This window comes from Microtus pennsylvanicus, chromosome 1 (assembly GCF_037038515.1).
Source record: "Microtus pennsylvanicus isolate mMicPen1 chromosome 1, mMicPen1.hap1, whole genome shotgun sequence".
Lineage (NCBI taxonomy): Eukaryota > Metazoa > Chordata > Mammalia > Rodentia > Cricetidae > Microtus > Microtus pennsylvanicus.
In genome coordinates this window covers 84913919-84935937 of record NC_134579.1, presented here as the reverse complement: position 1 = coordinate 84935937, position 22019 = coordinate 84913919, and the positions used below count along the sequence as shown (strand labels likewise).

At 43.2% G+C, this 22019-nt stretch overlaps 1 protein-coding gene across 6 annotated transcripts in view; it reads left to right on the top strand.

Annotated features, from left to right (window-relative positions):
- The first annotated feature begins 561 nt into the window (after window positions 1–561).
- The window catches only part of Pds5b (PDS5 cohesin associated factor B), a 151842-nt gene continuing 130384 nt past the window's right edge, over window positions 562–22019 (top strand). For all 6 annotated transcript variants that reach the window (XM_075971459.1, XM_075971441.1, XM_075971432.1 and 3 more), the window contains exon 1: window positions 562–690. The gene's annotated coding sequence lies outside the window, so the exon portion shown is untranslated. The remainder of the gene's footprint in view (window positions 691–22019) is intronic.

Here is a 22019-nt window from a genome sequence, read left to right as displayed (position 1 = left end):
TGGGCGGTGGTGGTGCAAGCCTTTAATCCTAGGACTCGGGAGGCAGAAGCAGGAGGCTCTCTGAGTTCAAGGTCAGCCTGGTCTACAGAGTGAGTTTCAGGACAGCCAGGGCTACACAGAAAAACCCTGTCTCGGAAAAAGAAAAAAAAAAACAAAAAAAAACAAAAAAAAAAAGGGGGGGAAGAAAAAAGCCGAAAGCCAGCGGCCTACAGCGATCTACAGATTTCCCGCCAAAGCTTGGGCGTCAGCGTCAACGCCGAGAACGCACTGACAGCTGCCCGTCTCTCCGCTGCCAGGGAGACGGCGGCGGTCGCGCGGGCAAGGGCGGAGCCTGCGCGTGCGCGCCTCCTGGCGGGGGCGGAGCCCGGCGCTCGGGCTAAGGAGCGCATGCGCGCGCGCCCGGGGCGAGCGGCGGTCTGACCGGCAGGCGGCGCTAAGGACCCACGCGCCGCTCTGCCTGCCCCCCGGGCGCCGTCCGCCGCGGTTCGATTGGAGCAGCCGCGGAGCAGCTCTTGGCGCCATTTTGAAGCGGAGAGGAGGAGGAACGGCCTGGACTGGCTGCGGAAGGGGAGGGGGGGGAGGAGGCGATTGGATGCGGCGGCGGCGGCGGCGGTGGCGGCGGCGGCGGCGAGGGCGGCGGATCCCGGAGAGCGGCGGAGCGCGAGGAGTGTAGGAGCCGGGCAGCCGGAGGTAGGAGCCACTCGGGTAACGGAAAGGGAGCGCCTCTTGCTCACCTCGGCGCTCCACGCTCCATTTTCCAGCGGGGCGTGCGCGCGTGGAGCCGCCGCCCGCTGAGCCTCGCGTGTCCCGGTGTCCTCGCGGGGCCGCGGTGGGGGCCGGGGCCGGGGCCGGGGGCGGGGAGGCCTCGGGCCGCTGCTCGAGCCGCCCGGGAGTGACCTTTGCGGGGGCCACCGCCGTGCCCCTCCCCTCCCCCTCCACCGCCTCCTCTAGAGAAGCCCCCCGCGCCGCTTCTCCCTTCCGGCTGCCCGAGGGCCGGGCGCGAGGGGTGGCGCGCTCGCCGCGCTGCTCGGGAGTCGGGGGAGAGCAGCGAGCCGGCCGAGCGACTCGTTGGGCGAGCGAGGGTGCAGCCCCACGGCGGCGCGGAGGGCGAGCGGTGCGGGCTCGCCCGCCTCTGCACCGTTATTCCACTGACACTTGAAAAGTTTGCGGTCTGGGAGAATCCTTGGCGGCGGCGGCGGCGGCGGCGGCGGCGGCGGCAGTGGGTCTCCTTTTTGTCATGTTTTTGCTCTTGCACGTTAAAGACTGCTGTTAGCACGTAGTAGCAGGCATGCACCGGGCAGCCGACAGGTGTTTGCAGGGCTGACTCTGAACCCCGAAATTCAGCACCTGCTCTTCAGAGCTGCGTGCTATTCCGGTGTGAGCTCTGGAGGGGTTTGAAAGAGGAGTGTTCCTCCCGCTCCATCCTCAGGAACCCGACCAAGAGTTAACAACCCCCTCTCCCCCCAATTCCCCTATTTGATCTCCAAGAACGCGCCTCTGATACTTGTGTTAGAAACTGACGGGTGGCAGTACTGGCTCCCAGGAGCGGTCTCTCTGTTGGATACTTGTGGAAGCTTTGAATGTAACGGTTCATTTTGAAGGCTGGTCTAGGGCCCTGAGAGAGTTAGTCTTTAAGAAGTCATGTGTATTTAGATGTAGGAGGTGAGCTGTAGCTAAATCATGATGACTGAAATCTTGAATGGCAGGATAAGCATTGTTCACAACGCGTGCAGATAAGAGTTTCAGGAGAGGATATTTTCTGTGTTAACACTTGCAGTAGTCAAGTAAAATAGCACAGACTCGGGTTTCGTCTCTTAACTGTGTGGTAGTCATATCAGATGCTAGTGTTTGGGGGGACAGTAAAATGCATACTTGTGTGGTATGGCAGGTCGCTGTGGAACACTTAATCTTTCATCTCATGGTGACAGCATAAAACCGAACTGGATTTCCAGCGGTGAATTTGGAGGTAAAAGTTACATGATAAGATTAGTAAGATAAATTTATTCTCAAAACTTAAATATACAATACTCTTTTTGGTGCGGGGGTGGGGTAGTATCTCCCTATGGTAGCCCAGACTAACCTGAAACTGGCAATCCTTCTGGCCTGGTGTGCTGGTATTGCACCGCCCCACCCAACTCATAAAAGACATCTTGAATCAAAACGTTATTTCTTTGAACTCATATTTGCATATGATGTAAGTGTGTGTGTGTGTATTATGAAATGTGTTAAAGCTTGCTACTAAGTAGTAACTTTTTTCCCTTGTGGGACACATGTTTTCCTCTTAGCTGGACTGTTTGAAGTGTCCCTGATAAGAAGGTAATGCTAGTCTTTTTGCTTGATTTCTTTTTAAGAGAACTGTTGTCTTTTTGGTTGTAGTTTTCATGAGGATTCATCATTAACTTGCTTTCCCTGCAACTTTGTTAATGCCCGCCAGCCTTGGTTCCCTATCCCTTCTCCTCAGCTAGAGGAGAGTATGTGACCATGGTGATTCTGGTCATAAGATGGTGTGTACTCCGGATGTTTGTAACAGTTCTAAGAGCTCTTGATGATCACAGTTTTAGTATTCAAGTTTATCCTGCAGTTCTGTAGCTTTGTTAAACAGAACAGTGTTCTGGGTGCTAGGCTTTGTCAGTCAATTGCTCAGTTTAAGAAAATGACACCTTGTTTTAGACACCTCTCGCCCAGGTGAATGTGGAAAGGCTGGGGTACCTAAACTTTGGGGAGGAAGGGAGTAATTTGAGAGCGTGTGTTTTCTTCTTCCTCTTGGCATATTTTAAGATTGTCCTTTGGCTCTCAGCATGCTACTTCTTGGGTCACATTTGCTTAGCATTAAGAGAACTCACTCTGGTTTACAGATTCTTGGGTGACATATACTGTATACAACACTATAAAAGCGGAAATTTATGTAGCCTTTGTAGGCATTAGAAAATTACAGAGAAACTTGAGAATGGTTGCTAACCTTTTTATGAATGAGACGTTAGATTCAGATTTTAATGTACCTGAGATTAGTAGGGTCACAGTCATACCAAGTGGGGGAGTAAGCAGTCTTAGAGCTTTGGAAGTTGGTCTGTGTTGCTTTGTCTAGGTCTCACCTGGAACTGACGTCATTGGGTACAACACTCTTGTCTCCATCCTGCTCTCACTTTCCAGTCAGTCATTCCGCAGTGAGAGTGAAGCTTCAAAGTCAACTGTCTTGTCTCAGACTCTGGCTTTAACATCTGCTGTCCAGGGTTCAGTCCACCTAGCTGCTCTCCGAAGATAACTATCTTGCAGCCTCTGTGTCCTGGAGCTGCTTGCTCTTTCATTGTTTGACACCATGTGACATTTACTTACCAGTTAAAGTTTGTCTGTCTGTCATTTATATGAATAACAGCTTTTAAACTTATAAGCCAAAGTGGTTTGGAAAAGTTTGTATTGAGCTTGTTTTGTGACTTTATACATGTTTGTGTGTGTGTAACAGTTTGCCACAGAAGTCATTTGTCACTGCCATTTACAACACACATTTTATTTGGTTTGTGTATTCCTGCTTGGCATTGTCAAAGATTCCAGAAATAATTTAGTGTAAAAATAAAACAAGTAATTTCCCCAAGAATGTTAACCTTTGGTTTTGTGAGACACTGTCTCACTCAGTAACCCAGGCTGTCCTCAAATTCAGCTATCCCTCCCACCTCAGCCTCCTGAGTGCTAGGGTTACAGGTGGCAGCCAGCCGGCTTGCTGTTTTCCAAGTTGACGTAAAAGCTGCCAAGTGCTTTGCGGTCCTGACACTTGGGAGAGTGAGCCCTTTCCTCATTACTCTTTCATGAACCCCCTGATTTCCACCACTTCCCTCAGTACTTGACAAATACTTTCTAATTCTTTCTCACTAATTAGTTCAAAATTAATAAGCTTGCAGCATTGAGAGTTAGTTTTTCCTGGCACAGATTGTTATATGCTGTGAAAAAGTTAAGATGATAAAGCTCAGTGCATAAGAAGTTAATGCTTTAATGCCATCAATCTGAGATAGTTCAACATACCTGTAATAGTTATTGCACTTTAATGATTACACATGAATAGTAAGCAACTGTCTTGGTTGAGTTTCATGAAACTGAAAAAGTATGGAGGACAAACTGAGCAAAGCAGGAAGACATTTTGAGACATCTTTTATATCTAAAAGTACTTTTCTGCTCTTCTGCATCTCTTTTTGAGGAGAGTGCTGTGAACTGATTGATTGAAAATGTATAAATACCATCTTGGTGTCCACTCCATCGTAGGAACGGTAAAGCAAACAGGAGACTGACCTGTAGCAGTAGGGAGTCATGGTTGGGGACCTCTACCGAAGTGATGAAAGCTGAGCAGAGTATCATCCCTGCTGCTGATGGAGGGAGCCCTTCTTTCTCCCATTGATGAGATGAGGTTGCTGTTCCTGCAGAAGAGTGAAATAGGCCAAGGCTAGGTGCTGTAATGTAACTACCATGAGATGTTAAAGTCCCAACAGCTGTCTCGTTAGGTTAGGGCCTAAGGAAAGAGAGTTGGAGGCAGTAGTGTGAAGTTTTTGCTTTCATCCCCTCTTATTCTGTTGCAGAGGTGATTTTAGGAATTGTGAAGAGATTTTAAAGGAAAAGTCTATATTCCAAAGTTGCCTCTTGCTGAGATTCAGGCAGTTTTAGTTAGCCTTCAGACTTGAGACTGGTTGGGAGTGGAGGTTGGTGCTGGTGTGATGGCTCAGTAGGTAAAGGCTTGTAACCAGGCTTGACAACCTGAGATCCACCTCTGGGACACATGTAGGAAGAACTGACTCTGGCAAATTGCCCTCTGATCTCCACGTGTACATGTGTGTACACACAATAAAGGAAATGCAATAAAAATTGTATTTTTTAAGCTAAAAAGTTGTACATATAAAGAAAAACCAAATCTTTCTAGTGATAAGAAAACTGAAAATAAAAATCATAGTTCTTTGGGGAAAGTAATCCACTGCTAACAAGTGCCAGAATATTTAAAGTATTTCTAGAGAAACTCTTGACGGGTGGTGGTGGCACATGGCTTTAATCCCAGTACTCAGGAGGCAGAGGCAGGAGGATCTCTTGAGTTTGAAGCCAGCCAGGTCTACAGAGCGAATTCCAGGACAGCCAGGGCTACACAGACAAATCCTGTCTTGAAAAGCCAAAAAGAAAGAACTTTCCCCTTCGTGTTAAAGAGTTCTTTTCATGCTGCCATATAGATATCACCAGAATTAAAATAGAGTATTTCATTGAAGTGCATACCATAGTTGAGAAATACCAGTCAGCAAGGGACTAGGCATCATTGGAGTTTATTAAACTTTGTTGTTTCCAATTTGATGTGCCATATGTGCTGGGTAGTCTTATGTTAATACACAAACTAGAAGTATCTGAAAGGAGGGAAACTTAATTGTGAAAATGCCTCCATAAGATCCTCTGTGGTTGATGGGAGGAGGGCCCAGACTGTTGTGGGTGGTTCCATCCCTGTATTAGTAGTCTTGGGTTCTATAAGAAAGCAGGCTGAGGGGCTGGATTGATGGCTCAGTGGTTAAGAGCACTGGCTGCTGTAGTAATATGGGGAGCGGCGGGGCTGCGTCCCCAACACCCCAGCCACCTGCTTGGCTAGCTTATGCCCCGAAATAATTACACAGACACTGTATTCATTTAATCACTGTTTGGCCCTTTAGCTCTGGCCCTTACTGGCTAATTCTGATATACCGATCAACCCATCTCTAATAATCTGCGAGCACCGGTCTTACCGGGAAGATTCTAGTTCAGAGCTTCATCGCGTGTGTCTGCCTGGGAGCGGGGCATGGCGTCTCTCCGAGGTGTCTGCTCCCAAGAGGAGAGCTGTTGAGTCTGACCTCACTTCCTCTTCCTCCTGGCATTCTGTTCTGTTTACTCCACCTACCTATGTCCTAACCAATAACATGGGCCAAGGCAGTTCCTTTATTAGCCAATGACCTTCCTCCATCAGGCTGCTCCTCCAGAGGACCCAGATTCAATTCCCAGCACCCACATGGCAGCTCACAACTGTCTGTAACTCCTGTTCCAGGGGATCTGAAAGCTTCACACCAATGCACATAGAATAAAATTAAATAAATTATATATATAAAGCAGGCCGAGCAAGCCGTGGGCAGCAAGCCTGTAAGCAGCATCCTTCATGGTCTCAGCATCAGCTCTTGCCTCCAGGTTACAACCCTCCTTGAGATCCTTTGGTGATGAACAGCAATGTTGAAGTGTTAGCTGAATAAATCCAACTTGCTTTTTGGTCATGTTTTTTTGTTGCAGCAATATAAACCCTAACTAAGGCACCACATCTTATTTTGGGTTTGGCTTTTTGAGACAGGGTTTCTCCGTGTAACAGCCCTGACTCCTGACTGTTCTGCAACTAGCTCTTGTAGACCAAGCTAGCCTCAGATTTACCTGTCTTTGCCTTCCGAGTGCTGGGATTAAAGTCATGTGCCACCACTGCCTGACTGGGTTTGCATACACATTTGTCTCTATGCTCATTAATGGGGGGGGGGGGGAACGTCACTGCAGTTCAGTTGCAGTAGTTTAAATTACCTGCGGAGCCATCCTGCTTACTTGGGAGCTAAGGTATCAGAGAAAGAAAGGTGAGACTTTTGGACTTTTGAAGAAGAATAAGATTTGGAGATAGTGGCACCTTGAGGGGGGTTTGCTGCTCTGAAGGGAAATGCCACTGTGCTAGGCTTTGAACAACTAAGAGTCAGGGTGAGGGTGTTGTAAGCTCAGAGGAGAGGCAGAACCAGTAGGAAGGGTGAGAAATCTGGGACCAGAATAGATGGATTTTGTATAGAGTCAGTGCTGCTTTGTACTGTCCCATCACTCACTCCCATTTTTACTCATATTGTCATTTGATTCACTACTCTGCTCTGGCATGGGTGACAAACCGGACCTTGCTTTTCCAGATTTGAGAGGGCTTAGCTTTTTAAAAAGAGAAACTGAGTTTCTTTCAAAGCAGTAATGGTAGCAGTTGTTCTTTCTTTTCTTCTTTTCTTTTTTGATTTTTTTTTTTTTTGGTTTTTCGAGACAGGGTTTCTTTGTAGCTTTGGAGCCTATCCTGGCACTTGCTCTTGTAGACTAGGCTGGCCTTGAACTCGCAGAGATCCACCTGCCTCTGCCACCTGAGTGATGGGATTAGAGGTGTGTGCCACCACCGCCTGACTGGTAGCTATTGTTTTCTTAGCGTCCTTTAGTGTTGAAGTGTGAGCGTTGGGCTACCACCCGGCTGCCTGCACGGCTAGCTTTATACCCAAAATAATTACACGGAAACTGTATTCTTTTAAACATTGCTTGGCCCATTAGTTCCAGCCTCTTATTGGCTAGCTTTTACATATTGATCTAACCCATTTCTAATAATCTGTGTAGCCCACGAGTGGCTTACCAGGGAAGATCTTAACCTGCATCTGTCTGGAGTGGGAGAATCATGGCGACTCCTTGACTCAGCTTCTTTCTTCCAGCTTTCTGTTCTGTCTACTCGCCTACCTAATTTTCTGTCCTATCAGAGGCCAAGCAGATTCTTTATTGCTTAACCAATGAAACAACAGATAGAAAGATGACCCTCCTCCATCATTTCCCCTTTTTCTGTTTAAACAAAAAGAAAGGCTTTAACTTTAACATAGTGTGAGCAACAGATAGAAAGATGACCCTCCTCCGTCACTTTAGTTCTACTTCCCATTCCTTACTATGATCTCACTGTAAGTAGTCTGCCAGCGGCTTCTTATGCTGAAGTTCATAGAAAACAGGCTGTTGCTATATCTGTAAAACTTTGGTTTCCGACAATTCCTTTATAATGCACTCCCATTTCCCTCCCTCCCCTGTGGGTGCAGCTGTCTGCAGGTGCATGTGTGCCACAGTGTGTGTGGAGTGGTCAGAGGACACACAAGTTTTCAGGAGTGGGTTTTCACTTTACACCTTGTGTTTAAGGCAGGAGCTTTCTTTCTTTCTTTTTTTTTTTCTTGTTTTTTTTCGAGACAGGGTTTCTTTGTGTAACAGCCCTGGCTGTTTTGGCACTAGCTCTTTAGACCAGGCTGGCCTCGAACTCAGAGATCTGCTTCCCTCTGCTTCCTGAGTGTTGGCACTAAAGGAATGCACCACCACCATCAAGCTAAGGCAAGATCTTTCTGTGTTTCTGCTGCTGCACTGTACCTGGCCCCTTTGTCATGTTTACCTCTAGTCTAGGCTGTTGGTTTTCAAAGGGGTGATTTTGGACCTCCAGTTCTTCCTACCCCGAAGACATTTTGCAGTGTCTGAATTTAGTTACTACAAATAGGATACAGAATAGGTTTGCCACTAGTGGGTAGAGGCCAGACATGGGTTCTGCTAAAACATTCCATACTTATATAGATCATCTTTCTACCACAAAAAGTTACCTAGCCTAAAAATGCTAATTGTGCCAAGATTGACACACTCCTGTCTTTGCAGAATTGACCTAGTAGGCTTGTAATCACTCTTGGTTTAGCTGAATTAGGCATGCCCCACAATTTAAATCATAGTAACCAAGCAGTAGCAGTGCTTCATAATCTTACACTGTTTCTCTGGGTAGTTTCTCCCTCTTTAGACTTTTCTTCCCCAGCTTAATGATGTTTTGTAATTAGATCAGGTCTTTATAGTCTTTCAAAGTTCTAGCTTTTAAGACTGAACACCTAGTCTGGTGTGGTGGCACACACCTTTATTTCCAACACTCGGGGGAGGCAGAGGCAGGCAAGTCTCTGAGTTCAAGGCCAACTTGGTCTCCAGAGTGAGTTTGAGAACAGCCAGGGCTATGCAGGGAATACTGTCTACAAAACAAAACAAAACCCCCAAAAACCAAACAAACAGAAAGACTGAATATCTATAGCACATTTAAGCCTTTGTTAAGTTGCTTAATGATTGGAGTCCAGTCTAAGGACAGCATCAAGACTTGACTGTTACTCATTTAGTTTAGCAGAACTGCTAGAGTTTCTGTCCTGTCCTGTTACTAAATAGCCACGTTTAAATCACCTGGTTTTGAAAAAAAAAATCTCAATTTTTAAAATCTGTAATTAAGAATAGTAATATAACTCATTTTCAAAAACAGCTTTACTGAGGTATAGTTAACATATCCTATGATCTTTGCCTACTGGAAGTATATAGTTAATTGTTTTCCAGTCTATTCACAGATCCATATAGCCATCACATAGCCTGGCTTGGGTCATCTTGTTCCTGTTACAAAGAAGCGCGCCTTTAATCCCAGCACTCGGGAGGCAGAGGTAGGCGGATCTCTGTGAGTTCGAGACCAGCCTGGTCTACAGAGCTAGTTCCAGGACAGGCTCCAAAACCACAGAGAAACCCTGTCTCGAAAAACCAAAAAAAAAAAAAAAAAAAAAAAAAAAGAAAAACAAAGAAGATCCAGAGCTATTATTAGGCCTTTCTTTCTTGCCTTTTTTCTTTCTTTTTTTCTTTCTTTCTTTTTTCTAGATTTATTTATTTATTATATATACAGTGTTCTGGCATGGAGGGCACCAGATCTCATTACACATGGTTGTGAGTCATCATGTGGTTGCTGGGAATTGAACTCAGGACCTCTGGAAGAGCAGCATGTGCTCTTAACCTCTGAGCCATCTCTCCAGCCCTAGGCATTACTTTCCATCACTCCTTATGTCATTAGTTTTTAGGATAAGCTAGGACAATGTTTAGATTGGAGACAAATATGTAAGGACAAAGTAAAACATGCTTGTAACTTCTTGTGGTGTGGCAGTAAATCCCAGCACCTGGCAGTGTGGTGTGCTGAGGCAAGAAAATTGGGAGTTTAAATCCACTATGAGCTACGTATGATACCCTGTTTCAATTAAACAGAGACAACCAAACTTGTTTGTAGGGAGATTATTGGTGATAAAATGTCTGAATACATCACTTTAGAGAAGACAAAGTGGGGTAATAGTTGAATGGATGTTTGCATGTTTCGATTGTTTGTTTCTTTATTTTTGTTTTTCGAGACAGGGTTTCTCTGTAGCTTTGGAATCTGTCCTGGAACTAGCTCTTGTAGACTAGGCTGGCCTCGAACTCAGAGAGATCCGCCTGCCTCTGACTCCTGAGTGCTGGGATTAAAGACATGCACTACCACCGCCCAGCTAAGGATTTTCACATGTTTTATTGTTTGAGAAAATTGCTCTCAGTTAGGGCTAGAGAGAGAAAGATGGAAAATACTCTTGTAATAAAATATACATGCACCCCACATATATTCATTCCAAAAGGGGCTGTTAAGAAAATCATAAAACAAGGTAGAATATGGAAGGCATATTCAGCTCCAAGAAGGAATCTGACCAAAGATGAACATGTTATTTTATGTAGGAATCATGAAAGACTCTTGTCAAAGAGGGTGTTTGCTCAGGTGCAGTCAGGTGTTACAGAGCTGGGCCTTTTGGTCCAGATGATGGCCACTTGAAGCTATGTATTAATTTCTCCTTATGTTGTTTTTAAAAGATTGCCCTGGTAGCTTCACCCATAGGTAGATGTTCTAATTTACTGTGATCCAGGGGAAGTAAGTGTTTTAGCTAAGTTTTTAGTGAGTGGTTGATGTCTTTAAAAAGAGAATATCAGTCTGTGGTCTTGGGACTGAGAAACTTGCTTTTTTAGTTTATGCTCTTGAGGTTTAGTTTCACCCCAGGTTAATTGACTTTATAGATTAGGTTCTTATACATATTTTCCGTTGTCTCCTTCCTTCATTAATTGCATCCTGTGGCTTCTTCCAAATTTCCTTTTTCTCGTGTACTCTTAGGTGTAACATTTTCAAACTCAGTTTTCCTTCCTTTCCTCTAACACTTTCCCAATGTTCACTTCAAGTTAGTAGCAGACTCCCCCAGCATCTGTTGTATGGGGTGACTGCCTTTACACTCATGCCAGAGACTGGAGTGGCATCCTGATCTCTCCATTTTTTTTCCTCTTTTCCATCAGATAATTACCAAATTTTGTTAAAGTTTTAGGAAACCATACCCATGTGTAAAAAGCAGCCTATACTCTTTCCATCTGTCTCATTTCCAGATGCCTATATAATTTGTTGATGTTAATGATTTTTTAAAAAAAGAATTGTTATTTTTACATGTAGTTGTGTGTGTGTCTGTATATAGTGTGTGTACAAGAGAGCAAGTACCTGTGGAGGCCAAAGGTCTTAGATCCAGTGGGTTGTAAACTACCTAACATGGGTTCCTGAAACCAAATTCAGGACTTATGGAAGATCAACAAGTGCTTTTAACCACTGGGCCATCTCTCTAGCCCTCTTTTAATAATCTTTTAATAATATAATACAGATATAGACCACCTCAGTCTTCTCTCATATTTTACACTACAGACATAGACCACCTCAGTCTTCTCTCATATTTTACACTAATACTGGGAACCTTTAACTTTTCTGCCTTTTATTTTTCACATTGAAAAATACACCCTGGAGATCTTCCCTTATTTGTATATAAAGTACTTTCTCTCTCTGGACAACTGCAGTGTTCATTTTTATGCCATGCTTCTACTAGCTTATTGATTGTTTCCAGTTTATTCTGTCATAAAATTGCTATTATTTGTACATATGATGCATGTTTGTTTGTGGTGCAGATTCCTAGCCATGGAATTGTGAGTTAGAATGTAACAGATAGAATTTACATGGTGTCATGTTGTATTTCATAGACTTTGCAGCACTATTAATATGTGAAAATACTTGTGTCTCTGTAGTGTTGCTAACAGTATATAATCAACCTTTTAGGATGTTTGTCAATCTGACAGGTGAAAAACAGTATCTCTATTTTATTTTTATTTTGGAGACAGGGTTTCTCTGTAACTTTAGAGCCTGTTCTGGAACTACCTCTTGTGGACCAGGCTGGTCTCGAACTCACAGAGATCCACCTGCTTCTGCCTCCCGAGTGCTGGGATTAAAGGCATGTTACAGGGAGCAGGGCCCCTTGTTCTGGCTGCCCGGCTAGTTTACACCCGAAATTATCACACAGAAACTGTATTAATTAAAACACTGCTTGGCCATTAGCTCTAGCCTCCTATTGGCTCTCACATCTTGATTAACCCATTTTTTAAAATCTGTGTTCACCACGAGGTCGTGGCTTACTAGGAAAGATTTAGCTTGTCTGACCTGGCGTCTCCATGGTGTCTCTCTGAATCTGCTTTCTTCTTCCCAGAATTCAGTTGTTTCCTCGCCTACCTAAGTTCTGCCCTATCACCAGGCCCAAAGCAGTTTCTTTATTAACCAATGAAAGCAACACAAATACAGAAGAACCTCCTGCACTAAAGGCATGTGCCACCTTCACCCGGCCAGTGTCTCTATTTTAATTTACATTTTCCTGGTGCGAACATGAGCATTGTTTCTTGTGCTTGAGCCATTTTTATTTTTTCTGAGAAGTGTCAGTTTCTCACTTTTATCTTTTCTTTGTGTACATGGCTCTCTTGGATATTTGAAGCCTTTCCCCTGTACCTTTGTGTCTGCTAAAAGTAAAAGGTTGCCTGTTTCTTCTGCATTAGTTGTCTTGTTTGCCTCCCTGCTCGCCGTTTCACCCCCTGTATCACATTGTTCACAGATACTTCTGATCACATGTTTGAATAGCTCATTCCTCCTTTAGAGCTTCTGGGTGGCTCTAATTCAGAATCCTTACATGAGCATGACATCTGTATTTATTTCTTTTGGTTTCCTGTAGCTTCCCTGAGCCTCCGCAAACACGGAGCTGTTCTTACTCCCTTCTGTATTAGACCTTGTGCCAACTGTATCTTCCCATGTATCTTTCTGCTGAGTTTACATTGCTCATTTCTGCTTGTGCACATATCCAGAGTTGAGCATTTCACTCAGCATGTACGCCAAATGGTCAGGTAATTTAACTCTATTTAACTCTTGCTTAGGCAATATTATATAGAGTTTTCTTCTCTTGTATTACTTGTGTTCATGGGAACTCCCACACCTCATGTTGTTATTTAGGATGTTTGTGTTTCCATTCCCTAGAGTTGTATACTTTTATTTTCTTCTCCTCCTCCTCCTCCATCAATCATCATCATCATCATCATCATCATCATCATCATCATCATCATCATCATCATTTTAAACAGTTTTTCTGTGTAGCCCTGGCTGGCTTGGACTTGACTGATGTCTAGAGAAGATTGGCCTCTATTCTACAATAGTGCTCCTGCGTCTGTCTCCCAAATGCTGAGATTATAGCTGCATACGTTTATCCTACAGCTTGGAGAGCTTTGATACTGACATTGATAATGATATTGAACACCATTTCAAAGTTATGACAGTTACTGTGTTTATTTGGTAGAATTTCTTTTTTGGAAACAGGGTCTTACTATGTAGCTCTGGCTTTCCTGAAACTCAATATATAGAGTTGGCTGGCATTGAACTCACAAAGCTACTTGCTTCTTGCCTTCCAAGTGCTGGGGTTGAAGGTGTGCACCAACACTCTCAACCTCTGGTAGAATTTTTTTTCAGGTTTTTTACTTGTTAAAAAATTGCTTTACATACCTTTAATCCCAGCACTCAGGAAGCAGGACGCTGTGTGTTTGAGGCCAGCCTCGTCTACAAAGTGAGTTCCAGGATATCTAGGACTGTTATACAGACAAACCCTGTCTTGAAAAACAAAACAAAACAAAAAGCAAACAAACAAAAAAATTGCTGTCTTGGCTGGGCTGTGGTGGTGCATGATTTTAATTCTAGCACTTGGGAGTCCAAGGTAGGTGGATCTTTGTGAGTTCAAGGCTAGCCTGGTTTACATAGCTAGTTCCAGAACAGCCAGGACTGTTAAACAGAGAGACCCCATCTCAAAAAACCATAACCGAACTAAAACAAAATTGCTGTCTTAAATGTTTTTAATTACCGTATTTATTTTGTATATGTGTATGGTATAGTGGCATAGTGCATGTGGGGGTCAGGGACTACTCTACTTACAGGAGCCAGCTCTCTCTCTCTCTGCCATAAGGGTTCTGGGCTCCAAACTATCTTGTTGGGTCCTAATTGTCTTTTTATTGTTGACTTGTGGGAGTTTTTGGCGATGGGATTCAAATCTATGGCCTCATGAATGAGAGGCAAGCATTTTGCTAACTGAGCTAGATTGCCAGTCCTTCCTCAATACATTCTGGATATAAATTCTTTGCTAGATCATTGATGAGTTATTTTTTCCCATTTTGTATCTTGTTCTTACCATAGATTTTGGTAAGTTGAAGGTTTTAGCTGATGAGCTCTAATCAGTCAGTATTAAAATGTATTATGCTTTTGAGTTCTAATAAGCTTTTACCTACTCTTTTTTTCTTTTATCTACCCTTAAACCATGAGAATACTTTCTTGTGCTTATTTTGTATAGAAGATTCTTAGTTGTATTGGTCAGGTTTCTTTTACTATACCAAGTAAGTGAGATAATCAGGTCATACAGATTTAGATTGCATTTTATTATACCTCAGTAAAAGTAAACAATAATTAATGAATTTGTGAGCTTGATATTGTATTAAATTTCCTTTCTTCGCTTGCCATCTATATATTTGGAGGTTCCATTCTATGATCTGGTAACCATTGCTGTTTGTCTTCTGGAGAAAGAACTGGATGGCAGTGGTGGATGGGGTGTGACTAGAGAGTGAGGGCGTGGGAAGGAACTGGGGTCCCACGATCCCTTTTGAGGAACTACCAGTAATTTGAAGACCTCCCAATAGGCAGCACCTTTTAAAAATCTTTCACTCCCTCTTGGGGATCACATAGGCCTTTGAACACCACTCAAGATCCAAAATATAGCCATAGTCTTTACATGTAGAGATTTAGTCCATTTCAAATTTGTGTGTGTTGTTATGTAGTAATATGAGCGGCGGGGCTGCGTCCCCAACACCCCAGCCGCCTGCCCGGCTAGCTTTACCTGAAATAATTACACGGACACTGTATTCTTTTAAACACCGCTTGGCCCTTTAACTTTAGCCCTTACTGGCTAATTCTGATATACCGATCAACCCATCTCTAATAATCTGCGAGCACCGGTCTTACCGGGAAGATTCTAGGTCAGAGCTTCATCACATGTGTCTGCCTGGGAGCGGGGCATGGCTTCTCTCTCTGAGGCTTCTGCTCCCGAGAGGAGAGCTGTTGAGTCTGACCTCACTTCCTCTTCCTCCCGGCATTCTGTTCTGTTTACTCCACCTACCTATGTCCTAACCAATAAAATAGGCCAAGGCAGTTCCTTTATTAGCCAATGACCTTCCTCCATCATTGTTATGAGAGGGTTATGATTCAGTAAAAGAAAAGAAAGGCTTCTTCATTCCAGCATCATTTTATTAGCTCTTGAGTTGAGTCGGTTGTCTTTGTTTTCTCTCTCTCTCTCTCTCTCTCTCTCTCTCTCTCTCTCTCTCTCTCTCTCCTTCCTTCCTTCCTTCCTTCCTTCCTTCCTTCCTTTTCTTCCCCCCCCCCTCCCTCCCTCCCCCCCTCCCTCCCTCCCTCCCTCCCTCCCTCCCTCCCTCCCTCCCTCCCTTCTTTTTTTTTCCTGTCTGTAGGCCAGAAGAGGGCACCAGATCTCATTATACGTGGTTGTGAGCCACCATGTGGTTGCTGGGAATTGAACCCAGGACCTCTGGAAGAACAGTCAGTGCTCTTAACCGCTGAGCCATCTCTCCAGCCCCTGTATTCTTTTCCTAAATATTTGAACCCTATATTTGTATCTTTTTGGCCTCTATATTTGAATCCTAGTCATCTTTTTGTTCTATGAAGGAATCAGATAATCCTGATTACTGTAGCATTATATAGGGAGATTTGTTTTATTGTGTTTTGAGACAGGGTTGTTCTATGTAGCCCTTGTTGGCCTAGAACTTGCTATGTGAACCAGGTTAGCTTCAAATTGGGAGATACTCCTGTCTCTAGCTCCCAATTGATAGGTGGCTAGCTATAGTGAGTTTTAAAGTTGGCTGAGGGTGGAGAAATGGCCCAGCAGTTAAGAGTGTTTATTGTTCTTTCAGAGGGCTGGAGTTTGGTTTCCAACACTTCTATCAGGCAGCTCTCTAACTCCAGCAGTCTGTAGCTCCAGCTCCAGGACGTCTGATGATGACCCCTTCAAGGAGCCCTTAGTGCTTTCCCAGGCACGTGCGTGCATGCTAGCTCACTCTTTCTTCCCTTCATCCCCCCCCCCCCCCGCACTTCCCAAACACTACACACAAAGAAAATAGATCTTATAATCCTCTTAACATTTTTATCGCCACTCTAGGTTTTTTTTTGTGTGTTTGTGTATGTGTTTCAATATACATTTTAAAGTCAGTGTTGCCAGTTTTTAGAAAAATAAGTCTTTGGGGGCACTGATTATGATTGTGTTGAACAATAGATATGCAACTGCCCCCTAATAACACTGACGAATTTAGTCAGCCTCTTGAGTGGTCCTACTAATCCCTGCCTCCTGATAATTTGCATTCTTTTATAGCCACCTTCTACACAGTACCAGCATTGGTTTATGTAGCAAGAATATGCTTTTTCTGGTACCAGGTTATTAAAGACATCATGGCTTGTGTATTGGCTATCAGTCATCATCCCAAAGAAGGCCAGCTGCTACTAATTAGAAATGGTTGGGGTTTCCTTTGCTTGTTTCTTAGCAGGTTGTACTGCTGCCATTTCATAGATTCTTAGAGAAGACAGGAGACTCCTGGGTTAAGAGTCAAAGGATCCTCCAATTTTCCATTGACTAACTTAGACCTAGCTAACTTAGTTGGGCTGCATCTTCATGAGTGATTTGAGCCATTGCAGAGCTAACCCTGGGCCTTTAAATATGGTAGGCAAAATACTCTACCATTGAGCTACAGAGCTACATGCCTTGCCCTTTCCTAGGTTCCTTCCCTCCTGTTCTCCTTTTCTATTTTTTCCCTTAAGACAACATCTCAGGTGGCATGGATGATCATGAGCTCTAAGTGATCTTCCTACTTCCTCCTGAGTGCTGGGATTACAGTGTCCCTCCATTGACTTTGTAAACTCTGCCCTATAATTTTGTAACGGTGCTCTAGGAGGTACCTGCTCACTGTGGGCTCGCACATGTAGCTGGATCACTGCCTGTAAAAGATCCTCATATGATTGCATTCAGCCTTTGTGTAGTTTAAGTTATTTTATTTTGCTTCACTGTGTTTCTTTGTTGCTTTAAATAGTTATCTTTTAAAGAATTTCAACTCTTGTAGATAATTACAAACTTGTTGTTTCAGGTTTCTTTATCTTGTGTTTGAGTCTTGCCAGCACTTAATTTTTTTTTTTTTAAAATACAGCCTACTGTGCAGCCCTAGTTGGCCTGGAACATGCTATGGATAACAGACTGGCCTCTAGCCACCACACCCAAGGAAATACTCTTAAATGCATTTGCAAAATGTACAGTTTAATGATGATCTTTCAGCTTTTAAGTGATTATATAGTTGCTCTTATTTTTCTAATTTGTTTTGTTTGTTTTTCTGGATGTAGAATTGTAACTTGATAGTCTGAAAGGTTATTTTTTTCAGCTTTCCATTCAGTTTTTAACAATTTGATATGTATTATTCACTTTGGAGTTTGCTGAATTTAATTTGTAATTGATAGTCTTCAAGTTTGGGACATTGTAACCATTACTTAGAAAATACCTTTTCTGCCCTATTCACTGTCATTGTTCTTTCCAGGATTCTTGTTACATGCTGCCCTACAGTTTCTTTTAAATGTATAAAATTATTTTTCCCCTCAATTTTTTTAGTTTGATAATTCGTGCTGTTTTATCTTGTAGGTAACTCTTTTTGTGTGTGTGTGTGTGTTATTCTTGTGTGCTGTTAAAGCCATTTTAAAATAATGTACCCTTTAGTTCTTGTATTTCATTAAAAAAATTCTGTCTGTTGAGATACTTCATTGTAACCATACACTGAATATATTTATAATAGCTACTTTAGAACCCTTATTACTTTCCTCACCTAGGTTATCTGAAATAGTCTTTCTCTGTTGGCTGTAGTCTTCTCATTGGATTGCATTTGTTTCTTTTCATATCTAGAAAGTTGTAATTTTAGAGTGTACTTTGGATCATATGTATCTCTAAATTCTCTTTCTCTTCCTGTTTTAAACATTTCTTTTTTTTTCCTTTAAATGTCCTACAGGCTTACTACAGTCTAGTCTTTTTAAATTATTATTTGTTTTTCGGGGCAGGGCTTCTCTGTATAACAGTCCTGGCTGTCCTGGAACTCACTTGCTAGACCAGGCTGACCTCGAACTCACTGAGATCCACTTGCCTCTGCCTCCCAAGTGCTGGGATTAAAAGGGTGTGCCACCACTGCCTGGCCCATTTGTTTATTTTTAATTATGTGTGTGGGTGTGCATGATCATGTGGCTAACTTCAGATGTTAAAAGAGAGCATCAGCTCCCCTAGAACTGGAGTGACAAGTGATTGTGAGCCATCTGAGGTAGTGCTGGGAACCAAACTTGAGTCCTCTACAGGAGCAGTGCATGATCTTAATCTCTGAGGCATCTCACATTCCTCTCTTTGTCTTCTTCTTCTGAATATAGTTATGACTGCACTTAGTGGCTGCCTGATTGGCTTCACTTTATAGAAGTGTGTAGGAAGCCCGGCCATCCTCCCAGCCTTGCTCGCCTGACCGAGCTCATGTCTTCTACAGTGGACCTGAACTAGTGCTTTTTTGAGCTTTAGTTGCTTTCTTTTGGACTCCCTGAGATCCCAGAATGTATGAAGTTCAAAGGTCAGCGAAGATTTTTAATTTAATGCTGCCTGTCCAGCTCTGACCATTTTGAATTTTACCTTGTAATTTGCTACATTGTAGTTGTGATTCTAGAACAAGGCAGATTTTCTACTTGAATCTCAACTGTCCTACACTGCTGCAAACTCTGGGAATAACTTGTGGGAAAAGCTGTACACAGTTGAATTGCCCTGTGTTTCTTTTCTTTCAGTGCTCAAACCTCTTCTGTTTTCTTCTGCTTTCAAATTTTCCTTAAAAATATTTTTTTTTAGATTACAATTGAGAGGGAAAGGCTAATTTGATGGATTGAATGGTGAAAGGGTCAGCTGGAACTCACTCTGTAGACCATGGTGGCCTCAAACTCACAGAAATCAAACTTGCCTCTGCCTCCCAAGTGCTGGAATTAAAGGTGTGCACCACCTCACCCGGACTGACCACAGCAACTCTTAGAAAGGAAAGCATTTAATGGGGTTGCTTACAGTTTCAGAGATTTAGCCCATTATCATCACCATGGTGGAACATACCAGCATGCAGGCAGACATGGTGCTGGAGCTGAGAGTACTACGTCTTGATCTGCAGGCGACAAGAAGCCAACTGAGTGTAACACTGAGTGAAGCTTGAGCAAATAAGATCTTAACCCCACCTCCACAGTGACACACTTCCTCCAACAAGGCCACCCTATTCCAACAAAGATACCTCCTAATAGTGCCACTCCCTTTGAGCTTATGGGGACCAATTACATTCAAACTATCATATTTATTTGCTTGTGTGTGCACGAGCACACATGCTGTATGTATGTAGGGGTCAGAGGACAACTTGTAAAGAGTTTTTTTTTTCCTTCCACCGAGTGAGTTCTGGGGGATTTATTAAGCCAAGTAAGCAAGGCCTAATAACCATCCCAGGATTTCTGCATACCCGTATTAAAATACAGTGCTACAAATCAACACAGGTCAGCCAATGGTGTAGTTATAACTATATTCCAAGAAGATAGATGGAGTGTGTGTGTGTGTGTGTGCGTGCGTGTGCGTGCATGTGTGTGCATGTGTGTGTATGTATGCCTCATCTGCTGGGTTATCTCATTGGTGAAGAAGGTACATTTAAAACTGGAACTTGTTCTTCTAAGAAATAAATACCTTTGAACCATGAGTGTTGGTTTGTTTTAAACTCAAATATTCAGATAGTTTTGCTGAGAAAAGGAAGTAAACACATGATCATAGCATATGGTTTTCTGTTTAGTTAGGTTATAAGTGAGCTTGACGAGTAGCAGTTGGAAATAGGGTAGTCTGACTCACAGCTGTATTCTCTTTTCTATCAATTTGAGTTTGATAAGAGGAGGAAATTGTTGTGATTACGTGGGGGATTTATTTATCTTTATTAGATGTAAGAATTAATTCTCTGCTCATTCTACTTGTGCTTGAAGTGTGTAGGAATGGCATTTTGGAAGGGAATGTAGACATGAAGGTGGGGAGAGCTAACTGGAGCCTGCAAGGTGGACTTGGAAGTCATGGAAATGGGTTAAGCCATTAGCCCAAACCTGTAACTTTGAGATTTGAAATGTGGGCAATCCATATTAGGCAGAACACTCTTTACTTTGAAGGTGGGCACAGATTTCTCAGTGAGGGAACCAAGAGATCTGACAGGAAGTAGGCCCAGTTACTATCCCCAACCTGTTGAAGGTGAGGCAGGCAAGCCAGAGACTTAGTTGGTGACAGTTTCTGACCTTTTTTGTTATCTCCTGAATAGAAGCATGGCTACTTCTTCCCTTTCTGTCTCAGGAATTTCTTTGAGGCCATTCTTAACTCATAGCCATGCAGAGAAAAGAAATTTGAGGAAATATTGTAATGAGGAGCGGTGGTGGGCTGTGTCCCGGCTGCCCTGCTATCTTGTACCCAAAATAACCACACGGAAATTGTATTCATTGAAACACTGCCTGGCCCATTAGCTCTTTCCTCTTACTGGCTAACTCTCACATCTTGATGAACCCATTTCTATTAATGTGTAGCCACTGGACTGTGACTTACCGGCACGAGTCTTGGGCATCTGTCTTGGGCAGGAGAAGCATGGCGTCTGCCACACTTCCCTTCTTCCCAGCATTCTGTTCTGTCTACTCCGCCTACATAAGGGCTGCCCTATCAAAAGGCCAAGGCAGCTTCTTTATTCAACCAATGAAATCAATACAAATATAGAAGGACCTCCTACACAAAAATGTAGTTACAATCTAAAGACATTGATATTGTCTTTCATACTCTTTCCTTTTTAATCACATTTTTGCTATATATTATACAAGTGTTTGTTCAGATAGCACATAAACTTAAAAGGATACTGTAGTTTTCTCCATCTTTGAAATAGTTTCTCTTTACATAAGTCATGATGAATACTCATTGTTTTGGAACTTAAATATTGTACCATGAGGTTAGCTGTTTGTGGGTGGATATAGAAAGGGAGATAAAACTGTAATTTGGATTATATATATATATATATATATATATATACACATATATATGTATACACACACACACACTTTTGTATTAAAATAAAGCAGAAATACTCAGTTATTTCTGCAGCTAGTTATGTGGTTAGAGTCATCTATAATTACCTTTTTCCACAATCATTCCATAATCTGTCTTTGGCAGGTATGTTAGCTGTTCTTTCCTTCCTTCCTTCCTTCCTTCCTTCCTTCCTTCCTTCCTTCCTTCCTTCCTTCCTTCCTTCCTTCCTTCCTTCTGGTTTTTCAAGATAGGGTTTCTCTGTAGCTTTGGAGCCTGTCCTGGAACTTGCTCTTATAGACCAGGCTGGCCCGAACTCAACAGTGATCCGCCTGCCTCTGGCTCCGGAGTGCTAGGATTAAAGGCATGCGCCACCACCTCCCTGCTTTTGCAGTTTCTTGTCTGCTGAGGTGACCCAAACTCATTTTTAAGGGTCTGGGCAATTTGCAGTTCTCCTGGACTGTCACGTTCCGCCCTCGTCCTGCAAGGATGACACGACACACTGGAGCTCTTCTCACTGCAGTTTATTCCAGGACATTATTCACTTTCTCTCTCTCCTTCTCTTTCCTCTCTCGTTCTCTCGCTCGCTCTCGGCAAACCTCTCCCAGCCCTTAAGTAGGCATGGGCTGCCAATCCCGGATTGCCAGGTGGGCATTGCCCATAGGCCCACACATATGCAAGCAGCTGATAATCATTGTGTGATCATAGCATAAGTCAGACTTTAGCCATAGGAGTTTACTATACATCTCCATCAGGTGTGGCTTCATGCAGCTCGCTACACTGGACTATTTCACTGACTTTAATTACAGTTGTCAATGCATCATAGAGGAGCCTCTGCATTCCAGACATTTTTTGTTAGTCTTCTTGTACAGTAGCAAGCCTGCCACT